Source organism: Vicugna pacos, chromosome 5, assembly GCF_048564905.1.
Source record: "Vicugna pacos chromosome 5, VicPac4, whole genome shotgun sequence".
Taxonomy (NCBI): Eukaryota; Metazoa; Chordata; class Mammalia; order Artiodactyla; family Camelidae; genus Vicugna; species Vicugna pacos.
The window spans coordinates 87,736,040-87,755,165 of record NC_132991.1 but is presented as its reverse complement, the minus strand read 5'-3'; the positions used below and the strand labels follow the sequence as shown (position 1 = coordinate 87,755,165).

The following is a 19,126-nucleotide window of genomic DNA, read 5'->3' as shown; positions in this document are numbered from 1 at the left end:
AGTGATAAAAGCCAGATAGGAAGACAAATACTGCATGATCTCACTAATAAGTGAAGATTATTTAGTGACTACTCACTAAAGCGGTCAAACTCATCAAAGCAAAGAGAAGCATAGTGTTGGTGGCCAGGGTCCGGGGTTGGGGAAGGGGGGTGGGGAAAATGAGAACATGTTGGTCAAAGGGTACAAAGTTTCACTTTTGAAAGATGAATCAATTCTGGGGATCTAATGCCCAGCATGGGTAACTATAGTTAACAATATTGTATTATATACTTGAAATTTGCTTAGAGGATAGATTTTAAGTGTTCTCACCACCCACAAAAAAGATAACTGATGTAAGGCAATGAATATATTAATTAGCATTGTTCTGGTGATCATTCCACATTGTCTGCATGTATCAAAGCATCAAGTTGCAAACCTTAAATAGATACAATTTTTATGTGTCGATTATATCTCAAGAAAGCAAACAAATGTTTGACAACATTTTTTAAGCACTGAGGTGTTTTAAAAGACGACGCGTACACCAGTCGCTCTAAGTCTGCACCTGCTGACTGGAACATCACTGTTTTCTTGCCTCTTTCTGAGGGTCCAGCAGAGTGGGTGGGAGCCGCTTTCTGATCTGATTTGACAGTGGAGGCAAAAAGCCATTTACTGCCAGTTGTCCTCTGGGTCTCCAAGAACTCATTTGCATTTCTCCAGGCACATGATTTCTCATTTCTACCGGCTGGGGGCCCAGTGCTTTCTGCAGGGTGCAGTGTGAGAGAGATTCATGCCCCTTTGTTTGCATCTGGCCCTCTTTAGACCTGCGAACAAAGGAGAAACTTTGTCTGCTCTACGTGGGGAACAGCTGATGCCTTTACTTGTGCCCCGTCAAAGTCTCCCCTTTGCTTGATTCCAGTTTCTCAAAGAGAACAATGGGGAGCCCGTTCCGTGCAGCTTTCAGTGGCCTTGATGTGTACATATTTCTAAATTAGCCAAGCAAAGTGCTTCGTTTATAGAAAGCGTAACTCTTGGGGCTGGTAATGGAGATTCAGTTACCTGTGTAATTGATGCCGGTGCATTAGACCTAAGTCCACCTATTTCATTCATCCCTACATAGAGATGTTTTCATTCAGGAAATATTGTATTTAAGCCATTAACATCTAATTGGAAACATCAGACTGAATTTAGTGCTCTTGATCTGAAATTCAGTCCTCTGGTGAGAGATAAATATCATCTTTCTTGTTAGAAATTAACTTAAGTATGTTTTATGGTAAAGAATGATAACAGGATAAATGATGATGCTTTATTTTCCACTCTCAGGGCCCCCCATCCTTTTTATTAAAGTCCATATGTCACAATTAAGCTATTTACCCATACAGATATGCATGGCGCGTTTGACAGAAATCATTTCATTCCCCTCTACTCTTTTGTCCCTGGGACTTCCCAAATCTATTAAACAGAGTGACTCCTTGTGAAGCATCAGGAAAGGGCACTGCCTTGTGCAGTTTATTTTACTTGAAATTGATGACATATGCAAAGGTTTGTGATTAAAGAAAAAGGATCGTGAACTTAATTTATTAAAGCTCTTAAATATGAAAAAAAAGGTCCCTCATTTTCCCTTTTCAATTTTTTCTTCACTATTATGAGCAAAGTTTAATGACAGGAAATAACCATTTGTCTTAAGGGAATTGGATTTTTTCCCCTGCATAGACTTCAGTTTATGGCTCATTTCTCTAAGAAAAACATGTTTACCATAAAGATGCTTGATAAGTTCTGGAAGAGGATGTATGAAACTTCTACTTAAATGTTTTCCATCACTGCATTACTTCAGTGTATCATTTTAGGTTTCGGTGGAGCTGAGAATTTTGAGGGAATATTTGTCTGAGTTTTCTCAGGGGTCAAATAGGACTAACAATTTTCCCAGTCTATTTAGGTCCCTGAAGTTCAGGATAATCAGCCACTAGATTTAAATCAAAGAGAAAGTGCCAATTTTTAATTGCGTTTTTAGTGGAGGGTAAATGGTCTATAATCCTTAATTCTCATACAGAGGCAGACTAAGCTGTTTTCATATGGAGGAAATGTGTTTGGGGCCTTACCATCTGGCCAAATCCAAGAGGGAGGAGTATTAAATTTGTGAAATGATTCTCTTTATTAACCAGGGAAATATCAGAAAACTCTGTTATACTGGTTTTCCAGTGCTACGTAAAAATACCCCCAAATTAGTGGTGTACAGCAACAAACCTTTATTATCGCATGGCTTTGGAGGTTCAGGAATCGGGTGCAGGGTGGCTGGCTGCCTCTGCCTCAGGGCCTCTCCTGTGGCTGCCATGATCCAAGCTGCTGGTGGGGCTGCACTGTCAGGCCCCATTTCCAAGCTCACTCAGGTGGTTGTCCACAGGATTCGGTTCCTTACAGGTGGCTGGACCCAGAGCCTTGGACAGAAGCCTCCTTATTTCCCTGCCCCTCCTCACAGGACCTCCTCACAGGGCAGTGCTGCAGCATGGCGGCTGGCTTCCAGTCAGAATAGCCAGGGAGAGAGCAGGGGGCAAAGGGAGACAGAAGGCAGAGTCTTTTGTGACTAAAGCTTGGAAGTGGCATCTTCAAAGCCAATCACAAGAAGATCCAGTCCACACTCAAGGGGAGAGGACCACACAAGGGCACGAATTCTAGGAAGTGAGCATTATTGGGAGCCGTCTGAGAAACTGCTCCCACATCTGCTGGCCACCTCTCCAGACCTCATTCCATTAATTAATCAGCAAGCGTAAACTGAACTTGTTCACTGTCAATCTGAGTTCTGCATTTCACGTGTTTACTCTTTTCTGGCTTTAAAACATGTCCATTCTTAGCTTCAGATCTCCTTCGCTGCTCTGAGCTTCCTTCTTTTTTTTTGCAACATTTTAAAGTTAAAAAATATGTGTGTGTGTGTGTGTATGAAAACAACTGCAACTTTGCGACTGAGGTGCCTTCTTGATTCAGTGCGATGCTTTCATTCCCTCCACCACTCCCCTGACTCCCTCACTGTTCAGTGTTCCTTTGAAAAGGAGGATGCTGCCTCTTCATGAGATAGTCTGTTTGGGCATAAATTTGCAGACCAGAGAGCTCACACTCTGAAGCTGTGATGGACTGGTTTTTCTGAAAGTGGAGCTTTCATCCTCTCCATCAGGGTTGGAGGAAGGTGCCGTGTATTTTGTGATTGACCGAGCCTAACAGGAACCACATTGGAGAGCCCGTCCAGATCATAAGAAGTTGATATTGGTGTATGTGAGACTAGTTAGTCCCTGCCGGAAGCATCAGCTAGATTTCTTTTTCTGTGTAACAGAGACAAAACATAGGCAATTGACTAAGCTGCTGACTCTTTATGAGCTGCTGAAATGTTCGTGAAATGTTCATGAAAGTTCTGTATATGAGGTGCGTTGATTTATCAGCCATTCCTGTCTGTTTGCTGTTTGGCTATAAACATCATGAAAAAATATGATTTCTTCATTACCTTGAGGAGATATCTACACTCCCACATTCATTGCAGCGCTGTTCACAATAGCTGAGACATGGAAGCAGTTTTGGTGTCTGTTGACAGGTGAATAAATAAAATGTGGTGTATATATCCAATGGAATATTATTCAGCTACAAAAAGAAAGAAGTTCTCTCCCTTTGTGATAACCTGAATGAACCCTGAGAGCCTTATGCTAAGTGACATAAATCAGACAGAGGAAGACAAGCGATCTCACTTATATACGGAGTCTAAAAACATGGAACTCAGAAACAAAGAGTAGACTGATGTTTATACCAGGGGCTGGAGGGTAGAAGGAATGGGGAGATGTTGGCCAAAGGGTCCAAACTTCCAGCTATAAGACTAGTAAGCTCCAGGGATATAATATACAGCACGGTGACTATAGTTAAGAAACCTGTATTTATACTTGAAAGTTGTTGTACGAATAGATGTTAAATGTTCTCACCATAACATGGTAGAAGTGAGACGAAGGATGTGTTAACTGAGCTTCCTGTGGTGAACATTTCACAATCCATACCTGTATCAGATCACCACACGGCGCACCTTAAATTTACACAATGTTATATGTCAGTGATATCTCAGTTTAAGACTGGGGAAAAAAGAAAATGTGATTTCTGAAGTCAGTCGTATATACATAAAACTTTCTAATTTTTCCATGACATTCCCTCCTGGCCTCAGTGATGTAGCTAATTTGGTTGATTATGTCTCATTTGGCAGAAATGGAAGATGAAGGCTTTACTGTGCTCATGAGATGGTTGTGGAAAAAGGAGTTAGAATTACATGTTCTGTGTTTTCATCCTGTTTCTTTTCCTGCTGAGAAATGGTACCACCTTTGAGATGCGAAATTTCAATGAGGCAGACAAGGTAGGGACTTCTCTCCTTTCCTAAATGACTATGTGGGTGATTTGTATCTAGTTAATTCACTAGATTAATGCCTGTGTGAAGCCAGAGTCAAGGGTTTATCCACCTAGTTAACCTGGTCTTGTTCCGTGGTCACAGAGATTTGAAGTCAGAAGCAAATTCTGATTCCACCTCTCAGTAGTTGCCTATCCTTAAGTAACTTAATCTTCTTAGTCTCTCTCACAGCATCTGTCAAACGGGGCTAATACTCACCTGGCAAGGGTGCTGTGAAGTCCGAATAGGATAGTGACAGGTAGCAGGTGTGCCGTAAAATGGCGATTACTTTTCTCGCTTTTGTTTTTATTCATTTCTAAGTCCCCTCAACTTAACTCGAACGCTTTTTAAAAAGATTCTTTTATTAGCTGTTTCATTCATGACTTTTGTTTTAAACACAAATTATCCACTTTACCATTTTAACCATTTAAAGGTGTGTCATTCGGTGGTGTTTAGTCTGTTAAGAGTGTTGTCAGCCATCACTACTGTCGAGTTCCAGAACATCTTCATATCCCAAAAAGATGTCTGAGTTCCCACCGATTAAGCAGTCACTCTCCATTCCCTACGCCTCAGCCCCTGGCAACCACTCCTCTACCTTCTGTCTCGAGCAATTTGCGTTTTCTGCTTATTTCATATAAATGGAATCGTACATTATGTGGCCTTTTGTGTCTGGCTTCTTTCACTCGGCATCGTGTTTTCAAGGTTTCTCACATTTATTGTACATTTCTCACATTTATTGTACATAGCCATTTCACACAGTGTAGGCTGTGGATGAGGAAGAACAATTCAAAAGATGTGCTGTCTGAATGGTGGGCGAGAGCAGGGCTGTCTTTGTAGGAGGACAAACCCCAGGAACCAAACACAGGCTGAAAGGAAAGAACAGTGGGAAGGATGCCAGCAAATTCACTTCTTTTTCTTTTTTTAATTAATTAATTTATTTTTATTGAAGTATAGTTGGTTACAAAGTATCAATTTCTGGTGTACAGCACAATGTCCCAGTCATGCATATATATACATATATTCATTTTCATATTCTTTTTCATTAAAGGTCATTACAAGCTGTTGAATATAGTTCCCTGTGCTATACAGAAGAAATTTGCTTTTTATCTATTTTTCTATATAGTGGTTAACATTTGCAAATCTCAAACTCCCAAATTTATTTCTTCTCACCCCCTTTCCCCAGTAATCATAAAATTGTTTACTATGTCTGCAAATCTGTTTCTTTGGTAGATGAGTTCATTAGTGTCCTCTTTTTTCTTTCTTTTTTTAGATTGATATCATATGGTATTTTTCTTTCTTTTTCCAGCTTCACTTAAAATGACAATCTCCAGGTCCATCCATGTTGCTGCAAATGGTATTATTATATTCTTTTTTATGGCTGAATAGTATTCCACTATATATATATATAATATTTATCCAGTCATCTGTTGATGGGCATTTAGGTTGCTTCCATGTCTTGGCTGTTGTATACAGTGCTGCTGTGAACACTGGGGTGCGTGTGTGTTTTTGAATTAGAGTTCCCTCTGGATATACAGCAAATTCATTTCTAAATCATCTTCTGCTGAAACTGCCCCCCCTTCCCATACCCCTTCTTCCTCCATCTTTCCTTCTTTACTGTCTTGTACTTCTTCACCTACCGTCTGTATTTTCCCTTCTCAATCTCTTTCTCTCTCTCCCTTTCTCCCTCCCTTCCATTCTTTACATTCTTTATTCCCTCCTCTTCCTTTCCCTTCTTTGTATCTTCATTTCCCTCTTTTGTTCTCTTTGTGTAAAGGTAGAACTAAAATAGGTGAGTACTAAATATTTCTATTTGTGGAGATTTATCCCAACAGTAAAAGTAATTTACATTAATCTTTGCATCAGAAAAAAAGGCCAGTACAAGAGCTTGGTTAAAAAAATGATCACATATCTCTTGGAAAGAATACTCTATAGCCATGGAAAATTGTGCTTAATTGAGTATTTCATGACAGAATACATATTTAAAGATAAAATGCTTTGTTTACAAAATGATACTGCTACATGCTCCTGGGATTTTAACAAACCAAGTAATTATTGCACATGATCTATGTGCATCTTCACACAGAAACATTAAGGTGACATACTTAACAGCTGTCACTGTCATTATCGTAGTACGGAACAGTTACTGGTGGCTTTTAGTTTTCCTCTGTGTGCTTTTACTAGCTTCAAAATATTCAACAATGTGTACACATCAACCTTTGGGATGAGATAAAAAAGGAGAATAAACATTGTTATTGAAAGTGTGCTAGTGAAATAGCTCAGCTCTTGGCCATGAAGCCGGAGATCTGTCTTTGGTATAAAGGAAGAACCCTCACTGAGTGATGGCTTTCAAATGGGATGGTTTTGTCCCCAGGAACATTTGACAATATCTGGAGACATTTTTGTCACAACTAGGGAGGTGCTACTGGTATGTAGTGGGTAAAGGCCAGGAATGCTGCTAAGCATTCCAGAATACACAGGGCATCTTTCCCCTACATCCTCACCAGTGAAAAATTGTCCAACCCACATGTCAATAGTGCTGAAGATGAGAAACCTGCTCATTGGCTAGTTTAAATATTTTAAGTTAGCTCATTGAATAGTGTCAGTGGAAAAAGTCATCACTTGGGCTGTCTTTAGTGAGTGTATGAATTAATTTACTCCCAAGTAACACTAACGTGATCTAATTATCTAAGGACTTGAGATGAAACCAGGCTGTTTCTGTCTTACACCTGCTGTCTGCACAATGTTTTTTTATCTGGACTGAGCATCTCAAAGAGAAGAAGACGGGCAATATACTTGAGGTTAGCATGTTGATGCTGATTTAGGTCACAGAACCCCATGGAAGAAGGGAATCAAAATAACTCCCATATAGAGGGCACGCAAGTCACGTTTGATGACGAGTGCTGACTGGGGGAATAGTGCCACCTACTGAATTCTGTTTGTGTTTTCTACAGGTTCTGATTGATGCAGGTTTATGCTGGAAGTGTTACTTTCAATTATTGATCTGCGCGTCTTCTTAAGTAGTTACTGCCAGAATGTTAAACGGTATTTAGTTATTATTGGGTCAAGGTGTAATTAGAAACAGCTGTGAGCAATGGTAAGCCATCCAGCTCCCAAAGTAGCAAACTAAATTGTACTTGAAGACCTCAGATTGATGAATAGAGATTGTATACCGCAGTTAAAACAAATCCATCTCCAGCTGAATATGACCAGCCAGTTCCCTTCTACCAAGATAATCAGGAAGAGAAAAAATATATTAAATGCACCATTTCCAAATATCACCAGGTTTTTTTTTTAAAAGAAATTAAAGCACATAGTGTTTTCTGCAACAACAACATTTTTTTTCCGAATTTCAGCTTTGAGCTTTACTCTTTATAAGTGCACATTTAAAATCTTCACATCTTCTGCCCAAGTAATTAAGAAACTTTCTATAGTATAGTGCATACATTCTGATATATCTCTTTAATAACTACATTGTTAGATAACCTGAAAAAATTATTTTTTTCATTGTATTTTGAGTTGGATGGATCAGATAATTTGTTCCCATGGTGACTTCTTTATTGAAATTAACTAGTTTGTCTCATAAAATTACATGCCTCTGTGTAATATGCTAATTCTTGCTCCCAATCAAACATTTAATTACATAATGAGCTTGGATTAATTTGTAACCTGAATCTAAAACTTCATTCATATGAAATTCAAAATGGTATGTATTAGAGAGAAACTAAGAATTTGTAGCATTTTGTTACAAAGTTTTAGCAATATATGCCAATAGTAAACCTGAGAATTTGTGATAAGTTTCAAGTCCAGAAAAGCATACAGTGGTAATGACAGCCCCAGACTGGATTTCTTGTGTTTGTTTATTTATTCTGACTTGCAGGTTTGAAAGCCAGTTTTATCTTTGACTGTTCACTTGATTTCTCTGGGATGGTGACTGCTTGTCACAGGAGCACAGAGGGGCCAGCGTGTGAAGGGGGCTCCTTTTCCTAATGTCGCTGGAAGTAGGGGGTTGTGGTCCTTAGAAGGCCACTGGGAGATGTGACCTAAAAAATGGGAAAGGGCTTATTCATCTTCTAATCTCTTACTCTCTGAGCTAAGTGCATACTTCCATTCTTACAGCCACTTTTAAGCCTTCCTTCTCCCAGAAGTGAGCAGTGTGTTCACCTCTAAAAGGAGATGGTCCTACTAAGTGCTACTAAGGAAATGAAGAACCGGCACCATCTGGATTCCTGGGAAGCACAGAAGTGAACACTCAAGGGCTGGTTCCAAGAACAATACAGATGTCAGTGTCTATATTGTTTTCTTTTTCTAAGATTGCTTAACATCCCCCAAAGAGGGCTTGCTCCCAGACCTAGAGATGGTGTTCCTGGATCATAACCTGCCTTCTCCCCACTCTCTCACTGAAACTGCTTGACAGTGATTGATTCTGAGTTGGGTAAATATTTTGTATTCCTTTTGACCTAGGCTGAGTCTTGTTTCCTCTTTCAGAAAATGTCAAGCTCCTTTAAGAGCTGAATTTTGCTCGATTGAGCTTTGGGATATTCTTTTCCCCCCAGAACTGTGCTGACTCCTGAGACCCTGGTTTTTAATTGCTGAATAGGATTAATTAGTGGAATTCGTGTCTGGCAGAGTATTTGTAGTTCCTTTTGGGAAAATGGACATTTTGCCTGAGCTATAGTCTGATAGGAAATAAATCACTCTTAAAATTTGGCTACTTGGTCATTTTGTGTGTGAATGGATAGTCTTTACTCTTTTTATATACACACACACACACACACACACACACATACACATATATGTGTATTTTTTTCTTTAAGATATTTTTAAAGATTTCCATATATATGCGTGTGTGTGTATATATACATATATTTTTTTTTTTTTAAGAAGGAAACAAGAACTTTCCAAAAGGTTGACTTTTCTGGCCTCAGCATCACACAGGCCTTCTGTGTGGCTCCATGGCTTCTCTCCCAGGCGGTGAGTTCCGCCGCCCTGGGCACCCGGGCGCACACGTGGGTCAGCAGCCTTCCTGTTGGGCTGAGGGCTCTAAAGCTATTGAGGCGACTCCTTATCCTGCCCTCGTGACACGGTTCTTCAGAGCTTCAGTTCACAGTTCAGCCATAACTAAGGTTCACGTGCATTTTGTGTAACGACTTTTAACACCAGTCGGGAAAGGGGAGCTGACATTTATTTCGGTGCTAAAGCTGAACAGTTGCAGGGTCGCCGACCACTACTTAAGAGCAAAGTGTCCTTGAGAAATATTCCCTTCTTTGTGTGACGGCTTCAGTTTCCGGGTGGAGCCAGTCGCCGCTTCTCTGCTGCGATTTGTGTGAGTGATGTTGCTAGTGGGTTGCCATGGTTACCTGAGCCCGCTGGGCAGCAGGACGGATTTTCATTGTAATTAGTGTGAGCAGCACAGCCCAGCCTTGGGTGCTGCTCTTCCGAGGAGCCACCTCCCTCATTAGCTCATGCCATCCCGTCCCTGCACTGCACGGTGGTGGTGGAGGGAAAGGCAGGGCGAGGTGGAGGGAAGTGAGAGAGAGAAGCATTCTCCTTCCTTCCCTCGCTCATCCTCTTAGGAAGACACCATGACTAACTTGAGGGATACAGACAAATCGGATTGTTGTTAGCAATGCGCTTCTTAGTAATACCGTTTGCGTAAACTACTCTTCCAAGGTAGTAATGAAAAAACACTTTCTAAATAGCTGAGATTCGATTTAATCTTCTTATGAAGAACCCAGCATGTTATCTGGCTGAGGAGAACTGCTGGGCTAGGAGATGGAATTAAAGTATCTATTACCATGGTGGCGTTTAGATTTTGGTGTGTAGACGGGCCTGTGATGGCCAATATGGAATTTTCAACAAATCCACTTGCTGTAGTGCCACTTGGCTTGGTGGAAATAGTGCAAACATGGAAGGCTTTGCAGTCAAGGGCACTTGTCTTCAAGTCTCAGTTCTGTATTTACCACGCTGTTCATTCCTGGGCAAATCACTTGCCTTCTCTAAGCTTCACTTTGTTCATCTTTTAAAAATATGGTATAAATATATATCTACAGGGTGTTTGTAAGCATTAGAGATAATGAACGTAAGTGGTCGGGGGAATGATAGACACTCAATGCGTGGTAGTGATTTTTATTATTATTCTTTTTAGTTTCTAGTTCAAAACTTTAAATCTTAAAAAAAGGAAATAAAGGAAAGCTCACAGTCCTTGAGTGCATTGTTGGTGTAATATTCATTAAGTAGCTTGGGGTTTCCAAGCATTGTCATCCTAGAGTAAGCTTGCTCTAGTCAAATAAAAGCATTCTTTGACTTTGAACATTTTTTCTTTCTTATCAGAGATTCTCCTTTGAGCCATGAAAGTAATAAATAAGTCCCTTTGTACATTTCAACTTGAAACACTTGGAACTTTGTACAGTTACACCAACATCAGAGAGTCTTTATGTGCTGAGATTCAACAGCTAGTTGAAGGGAGAAAATGTAGTATCTCTATTTGGACCAAGATTTTAAAATATTTTTCTATTTTGAGTTTTTAGAGGAAATGTAAGGGAATGCGTTTCTCTAAACTGGATTATGCTTGGAACGCATGCCCGCCCATGTTGAGTCTCTTTACTGCCTCCTTGGAAATACCTTTAGCCTTTGAGAATAAGTGATTAACATTTGGCGGGACTCTGGTGTAAAAGTTCCAATCAACTTACCTGTGCTTGGAAGCCTGCTTAGTAATTTACTCTGGAACAAAATGTGGAACGCTGATGTCCTAGGGGAATGGGAGACACAGGCAGGGCCCCTGACAGCTCGCACTGTGTAGGAGAGACGTGGTCTCATGGATGGCCCCCACACATCTGAAGGAGGCATGTGTCCTTTGAGGAAGAAGAGCTGCGTCGAGCCAGACAAAGGGGAGCCAAAGAGGACGTACGTGGCAGTGTGTTCTCAGACTGTCTGAGAGATAGAGAGAGAAAGACAGACAGAGACAGGCACTGGCCTATAGGAGTTTTCCAGTCACATGGGGGGCTGTGTTTGCTCATTAAACTTTTCTCTTGATCTAGAACAGTGGTTCTCAAAAGTAAGGGGTGCTGATGTGTTTCCCAGGGAACGTTTTGAAATGTCTGGAGTCATTTTTGGTCCTCACACCTGGCGAAGATTAATGGCATCGAGTGAGTAGAGGGGACAGATGTTGCCAGACACCCTCCGCTGTGTGTGGCAGCCTCATAACAAAGAATATTCCGGCCCCAAATACCCCTAGCACCAGGGTGACAAATGCCCGGGTTAGGAAAAAACACACCTTCAGACCGGTCCATGTCCTTTTCATTTATCCCTGCTCAGAATGTTCCCTTCTGATGGCTTATTTTGCATTTTAGACACCTTGACTCAAGAAAGGGGTTATCTTAATTAGCTTGCACTACCATTGCAAAGTACCATGAACTGAGTGGGTTATCCACAGTAGAAATGTATTTCTTACAGTTCTGGAGGCCGAGAAATCTCAGATCAGGGTGCCTGTTGATCTGGTGTCTGATGAGAGCTCTCTTCCTGGTTGCAGACAGCTGCCATCTTGCTTGAGTCTTGAGTCTCCACTTGGTGGGAAGAGTCAGCTAGCTCCCTGGACTCCTCTTGTAAAGGTACTGGTCCTATTCATGAGGGCTCCAACCTCATGACCTAATTACCTCCCAAAGGCCCCACCTCTGCATACCATCACTTTGGGGACTAGATTTCAACATATAAATTTTGTGGGAAGCACAAATATTTAGTCCATAATAAGGTATCCTAGCTGGTGACTGGTAAGTTCTAGCCCCCAGTAGAAATAAGGTGGCCATCTTGCTCATTCATAAGTTTTCTAAAATTCAAGTCAGTTTTGAGTCTGGTTGGGTTTGGGAACCTGGGGGAACAAGGAGGTAGAATACTAATAAGTAGGTACAATTTCTTGCCCATTTTATAGAACAGAAAACAGAGAGGTTGTGTGTTAGCAAGCATGGGAGCAAAGGAGTCACCAAATCCTTTCCTTCCCCTCCCGGACACACAGCTAGATTACATTTCCCAGTCTCCTTGGCAGGTAGGTATCCTGTATGACTGAGTCCTGACCACTGAAGGGTGGGAGGAGATATACCCCTTGTCCAAGCCTAGCCCACTGAGTGTGAAGATGGTCTCACATTCTCCAGCTTCTCTTCCTGCCGTCCAGATGGAGAGGGTCCAGGTTCCAAGAGGAGAGTGGAGCCACAGGCTTGATTCTCCACCTGCTGCTTGGAGGAAATCTGTCTGGCCAGGAAGCTCAGCCCTGGAGAGTTGCTGGAGCAAAAAGTAAACCTTTATTTTGTTAAGCCTCTAAAATGTTGGTTAAAGCAGTTGTTAGCCTGCTCTGACTAATACAGCAGTGAAGTGGGAATGTGGTTTGGTGCAGCCATTATGGAAAACAGTATGGTGATTCCTTTAGAAACATGAAAATAAACTTACCCTGTGATCCAGCAATCCCACTCCTGGGCATATATCCAGAGGGAACCTTAATTCAAAAAGATACATGCACCCCAGTGTTCACAGCAGCACTATTTACAATAGCCAAGACATGGAAACAACCCAAATGTCCATCAACAGATGACTGGATGAAGAAGCTATGGTATATTTATACCATGGAATACTACTCAGCCATAAAAAAGAATAAAATATTGCCATTTGCAGCAACATGGACGGACCTGGAGATCATCATACGAAGTGAAATAAGCCAAAAAGAGAAAGAAAAATACCATATGACAATTGCCAATATGAGGGACACTTGGTTTGTGGGCATCTTTTGGGGACTATGTGGAGAAATTCACCTTCACCAAATGTGGCAAGATAGAAACTGAATAGCATTTCTGAACACGCTGGTGTTTGTATTTGTATGTGCTCTTTTCTGAATCTTGTCTTAAAATCAAAGTACCCATCAAGACCTCTTTATCGGTATTTTACACCATGGGTGAAAGCTTATTTGTATCTCAGGCAGTCATTTTTGTGATTTCTGGTTCCTAAATCCTGCTTGAAGATTCATAAATTCACATATGAGCTCCTAAATGCTCAGTGTTGCATGTGAGTCTGGGATTCAGCTGAGAAATGTGGATACAGAGTTTCTTCTGCCAGACCATTCCCAGTTGGTTACGCATCTCAGGAGCCAAAGCTTATTACTTTCCAAGTTGTAATTTAAACTTGTTCAATTGCCTGAAGACCCATCATTTTCATGTAGCACAATGGGAGAAACTCAGTGCTTTGGCTTCAAGTGCATTTCTCTTTTAATTTTCTCTCCAAAATCCTACCTCCTATGGGGCTGCATCATCATTATTTCATAGGAACTTTGAGCAGGAGCATATTTTTATGAAAACTTTTTTTTGTGTTTTATTTGTGTGTGTGTGTGTTTTGAGGGGGATTTGCTGTTGCATCTGGCTGGTGGTGTGGCTTTTTTTGGAGAATCTTTCAAACTCGTGATGTAGTCACATTTTAAGATCTTTGTGGGATGGCTGCAAGGAGCAATTAGGCTTTGTAACTGTGCAGAAAATCGATCTGGTAAACATATTAGAGTTGGATTGTCCTCCCTTGCTTCCTAAATATCACCCAAAGAATGTGCCGTCCATAACCTAGTCTCAGAACCTAGCAGGAGTTTTGTTGCTGAGAGACAGAAGGCTCAAATTTTGCTCAATATGCTCAACATACTTTGACAGAGAAAGCCTTCAATGGTCCACTTGCTGCCTGTGTGAAGAGCAGCCTCCTCCAGGCACACAGCACACAGAGGGCAATGAGTTTGGCATGTGCCCACCAAGTATGGTCAATGCTCGATGTCCCATATTTAAATATTTAAGGTATGGGATGATTTTCAGCAAAACTGTCTATTCTCAACTTTTGCTTGCATGGATACGAAGCACCAAGCTATGTCTTTAGGGCATGGGGGGAGAAGGAAAGGGGGGAGTGCTTATGCCCTTCAGGATAGTAGGGCCTGTATTCTAGGCAGTTTTTTGGGGGGTTTTCTTCATGTTCCAAGAGACAGGTTCTGCCACCCAGTCAGATCAAGTTTGATTTGTATTGTCAGTTATTTTCTCCATAATTGTTAGACATTTTTTAAGTATGTGGAGGAAGAACTGGACCAAAAAGGAAGGCAGCTCTTTTTTGCTGCCTGTGTTAGTCAGGATGGACTGTTAGGCTGTGATAACAAACATTCCCCAAGTGTCAGTAACCGAAACAATGCAGGTTTAGTTCTTGCTTATAGCACATACCCACTGGTGGAGGGTTCTGGTTCATGCTGGCTTTGCTCTGAGGCCCCAGCTGCTGGAGGCTCCTGTGTGTGGAATTTCATGGATCTAAGTAGTGGCAGTAGAGCGTGGAGAACCACACATGGTTTCTTCAACGCTTCAGCCAAGAAAAAAACAAAAAAGAAAAAAAGACACACACATCACTTTTGCTCAATTTTATTGGCCAGAACAAGTCTCAGAGCTGAAGCTAACCTCAGATCAGAGAGACAGGGAAGTGTGATTGTTCCAAACACCAGAAAGAGAAACTGGATAGTAGTAAATAGTGGTAATATTTTCTTCACCCTTGCATCCCAACAGACACACGCTCACACGTATAGACCTTTAACTCCAAGCCCAATTGTGAAATTGGCCCCTAAGGCAAAATGAAGAAGTCTCATTAGGGGCAATTTTAGAAATATTGTTCGGAATAAGAGATACACAAAGAGATTCTTTTCCCAACTCAGGAATCTTTCTTTTTAAATTGGAGTATAGTTGATGTATAATATTATAATACAGGCATACAATATAGTGATTCAAAATTTTTAAAGATTATACTCCATTTATAGTTATTATAAAATATTGTCTATATTCCCATGTATTGTACAATATATCCTTGATGCTTATTTTATACCTAAGAGCTTGTACCCCTTAATCCCCTTACCCCTCTGTTGCCCCACCCCCTTCCCTCTCCCTACTTGTAACAACTAATTTGTTCTGTATATCTGTGAGTCTGCTTTTTTTTGTTATATTCACTAGTTCGTTGTATTTTTTTTTAGATTCCACATATAAGTGATAGCATACAGTATTTGTCTTTCTCTGTCTGACTTATTTCACTTAGCATGATGCCCTCCAAGTCCATGCATGATGCCCTAGATGGCAAAATTTCATTCTTTTTTGTGGCTGAGTAGTATTCCATTGTCTATATCTTTAGTCGACAGGTAGTGGAAAAGTATTTTGTTTCAGGGGCTGTTCCTTCCCCCTAGACCCAGTTATGAATTAGCACAGTGTAATCTCTAAACAGAAGACATCTAATTTCATCATCTCATTTAAAAAATAAATTAAATGCAGCTTAGCCTGAATTTTGATTTTTCTTTTAATTTTCTTTTCTTCTTTTTTTCTTCCCCAAACAGCAGGTCAAATGTCAGTGAGAAATTTGTCCACAGATGTGAGACATAGTCATGAATCTCATTTTCAAGGCCTGTCGAACAGACTAAAGGCAAATATGAAGTATGAGAAAAGGACTTTAACATGTGATTATGGAGACTTAAAGGTGATGCTGTAAGAATTGACTGCCACAGATATAACTTCAGTTCTTTCTTGCTTTTAACTGTTTACAGTATTAAGAGAATCTCTTGTCAATTTTTGCTTCTCCTTCTTTTGTTATAATTTTTAAAAATTTACCCAAAATAAGTAAAATTCAGGTTGCATGGGAAAGGTCAAAAGCAACACCATGGCAGTGAAATGGAGCCCTCCCAAGGCAGATGGGGAGGCTATGATAGGAAAATAGACTGCCTAATATCCATCTGCCGCAGCCACCAATGAAAACTAAACTCCTGGCTTCTCTTTTGAAACTCCTCACTAGGTCAAAAAGAAAATAAGAAAATTAACTCAGCATGATGCCTGAAGAGTAAACATTTCGTTTTATTTCCTTTGCCCCAGGTTTTAGTTGAGCAAACACGTACACAGAAAGTCTCTCATGTGATCCTCACGTCGTCTTGTGTTTTATTAAACATGTGGCAGAGCCTGACAGAAATCCGACCTGCCAAGGCAGCATTCCCTAAGGGGAGTTCATTACCTTGGTCATTGGTCTACTTTGTCCATTAGCATCTTGACGAAAATACTTGCAAATCATAAAGCTGATAAGAGGTTTGTACCCAGAGTATATAAAGAAATCTTACTACTCTGATAAAAAAGGACAAATACCCAATTTTAAAAATGGGCAGATTATTTACATAGACATTTCTCCCAAGGAAAAAGTACAAGTTATCAATATGCACATGAAATACAAGACACTCAAAGTCTTTTAACAAAAGGGAAATGCAAATCAAAACTATTGCCCGCACTAGGATGGCTAGAATCAAAAAGACAGATAATAACAAGTGTTGGTGAGGATTTGGGGAAAGTGAAACCCTTATTCACAGCTGATGGGAATGGGAAATGGTACAGCCACTTTGGAAAACACACTGGCAGTGCCTTAAAAAGTTAAACTAGAGTTATTTTATCACCCAGAAATTCCATTCTTAGGAAAAATATCCAAGAGAAAGAATCCCCAAAGAAATGAAAATGTATGCCTCCCAAAAACTTGTACACAAAGATTCATAGTAGCATTATTCACATTAGCCGAAAAGTGCAAACAACCCAAATATCCACCAAGTGATGGTGGATAAACTAAATGTGGTATATCCATAAAATGGAAAATTATTTGGCAATAGAAAGAAATGAAGCACTGATACCTATTATAACACAGATAAACCTTGAAAACATGATGCTAAGTAAAAGAAGCCAGTCACAAAAGACCATATATGATATAATTCCATTTATATGAAATGTCCTAATGGACAAATCTATAGAGAAAGATAGTAGATTAGCGTTTGCCTGGGGCTGGGCAAGGGTCAGTGGGCAGCGGGAGTGACTGATGACAGGTACAGGGTTTCTTTTTGGAGGGATGAAAATGTTCTAAAATTAGGTTGTGGTTATGACTGCACAACTCTAAATACCTAAGAACCATTGAGCTGTACATTTTAAATGAGTAAATTGTATGTTATATGAATTGTATCTCAAAAAGCCTTTTTTAAAGTAAGGTGGATTTCACCCAGCTCCAATACTGAAATATAACCCTGCCTTGGAGGGTTTGCTGGCTCAGGAGTTAATAATGCTGTACGTTTCTGATTCAAAGTCATCTGCTATGGAACTGGTAACAGCTCCCAGCCGTTCCAGCGATCGCCTTCTCAGCACCTCGCTCTGTTCCCCTTCTGCAGCATCCACACTGAGATGTCTCACTTCTTGCTTCAGGGCAGAAGGCTGGCTAAAAGTTCATAATATTTGCTAATGAACTTGCTTGAAATACTGTATGGAAGCCCTCAAGCCTCATTTCCAGTAGTGACTATGGTGGACTCGCTTTCCTTCAATATCCTCTACACATGCCGGCTGCCCACTTCACCAGTGAGCACTGCTAGCTGTGTGATGCTGGAACAGTCTAGAGCTTTCTCTCATCTGAGTGTCTTTGCTCTGGGTCTTGGCTTCACTGTAGGGTAGCGCACACTCCAATGATCAACCAGAATTCTCCAGGCACGATGGCCTTGGGGAAAGGAGTTGATGCAAATCCCTTTCAGAGGAAAGAGTGACTTCCTGCTTGGGATTCCAGTGGAAAACCATTTAGTCTCACTGTGCACCTTTTTTCACTATCTATGTACTGCCATTGGACTTTCTTCATGTAGAGCCTCACTTAGATATGACTGTTGAAGCCATTAAGCCTAATATTGTATGGACTACACTTATTTAAATGTTGCAGGCACATAATAAGTTTTGTTGAGCTAATTAATTAATAATTGTGTAGAAACCATCTCTCTGCTACTTTATGCAAAAGACACCTGGACTGTTTTAAATTATATAAAGGTTTTCACTAACTTTTCAGCTATAGAAACTTTCAGTTAGAATCTACTGTAAACTATAAGGAAAGCAAATGTGATTCTATTAGAGATGTTTATGAAAGCTGCATTTTTATTAGAAATGACAGTCCAGCTCTTTGCACAGGTCATTCTCTAACTTCATTCAGGTGTCGTCTTGATGAGACCGTTTTGTTGTCTCCTTCCCTGACCACCTGTCAAAAACCAAAGTCTCTTATTACTCTCTATCCTTTCACACTCCTTTGTTTTTCTACAGCCATAATCACTGCCTGTTTTCTACTAAATTTATTTCTATACTGTGTATCTCTTCTATAGGCTGTAAGCCTCATTAGGACAGGACCTTGTTCGTCTTTCTTGCTTTTCTGTCCTTAGCACGTTGACCACTGTCTGGCTTCTTGCAGGTACTCAATAAGCGTTTACTGAATGAACAAACAGATGTCACACACATACACACTCACACACTTCTCTCCCCAGAATATAATTTGAGAAGAGAGCCCCACGGAGCATAGAATGAGTGAATACTCCCATTTCTCAATTGTGACTACTCATTACCCAGCTTCTAGAAACCTAGGATCATGCTGGCCAAGTAGAGGGAATGTCGAAGTTTCGGAGGACCTTATCCAGCTCCTTTTCCTAATGAGGAGACTGAGGGTCCAAGTGGTGAAGGGACTCTCTCTTGATCACAAAAAAGGGACAGAGCAAAAGCTATACCTCAGATGATGTGATTCCTAAGTTGCATGGTTCTCGAAGTTAGAATGTGTAGAAAAACTCTGAAGTCCTAGTGGAATGTTTAGCCCTTTTACTGATCATGAGGGTAACATATTTTAATTTCAACACAGATGTCAGCTAGGGAAACTTGCTCCTGTGAGATTCAAATATAACTG

At 40.5% G+C, this 19,126-nt stretch overlaps 1 protein-coding gene and 1 long non-coding RNA gene across 5 annotated transcripts in view; both read left to right on the top strand.

Annotated features, from left to right (window-relative positions):
* PID1 (phosphotyrosine interaction domain containing 1) overlaps positions 1–19,126 on the top strand; it is a 205,965-nt gene that overhangs the window by 115,339 nt on the left and 71,500 nt on the right. The window lies entirely within an intron of this gene.
* On the top strand, positions 9,517–15,975 carry LOC140696494 (uncharacterized). 2 transcript variants are annotated; one of them, XR_012072922.1, is made up of 5 exons: positions 9,517–9,704; positions 11,910–11,988; positions 12,306–12,419; positions 12,526–12,664; positions 15,747–15,975. It is a non-coding gene; the product is annotated as an uncharacterized lncRNA (long non-coding RNA). The 2 variants fall into 2 exon arrangements; XR_012072923.1 differs by having other exon boundaries at positions 11,834–11,988.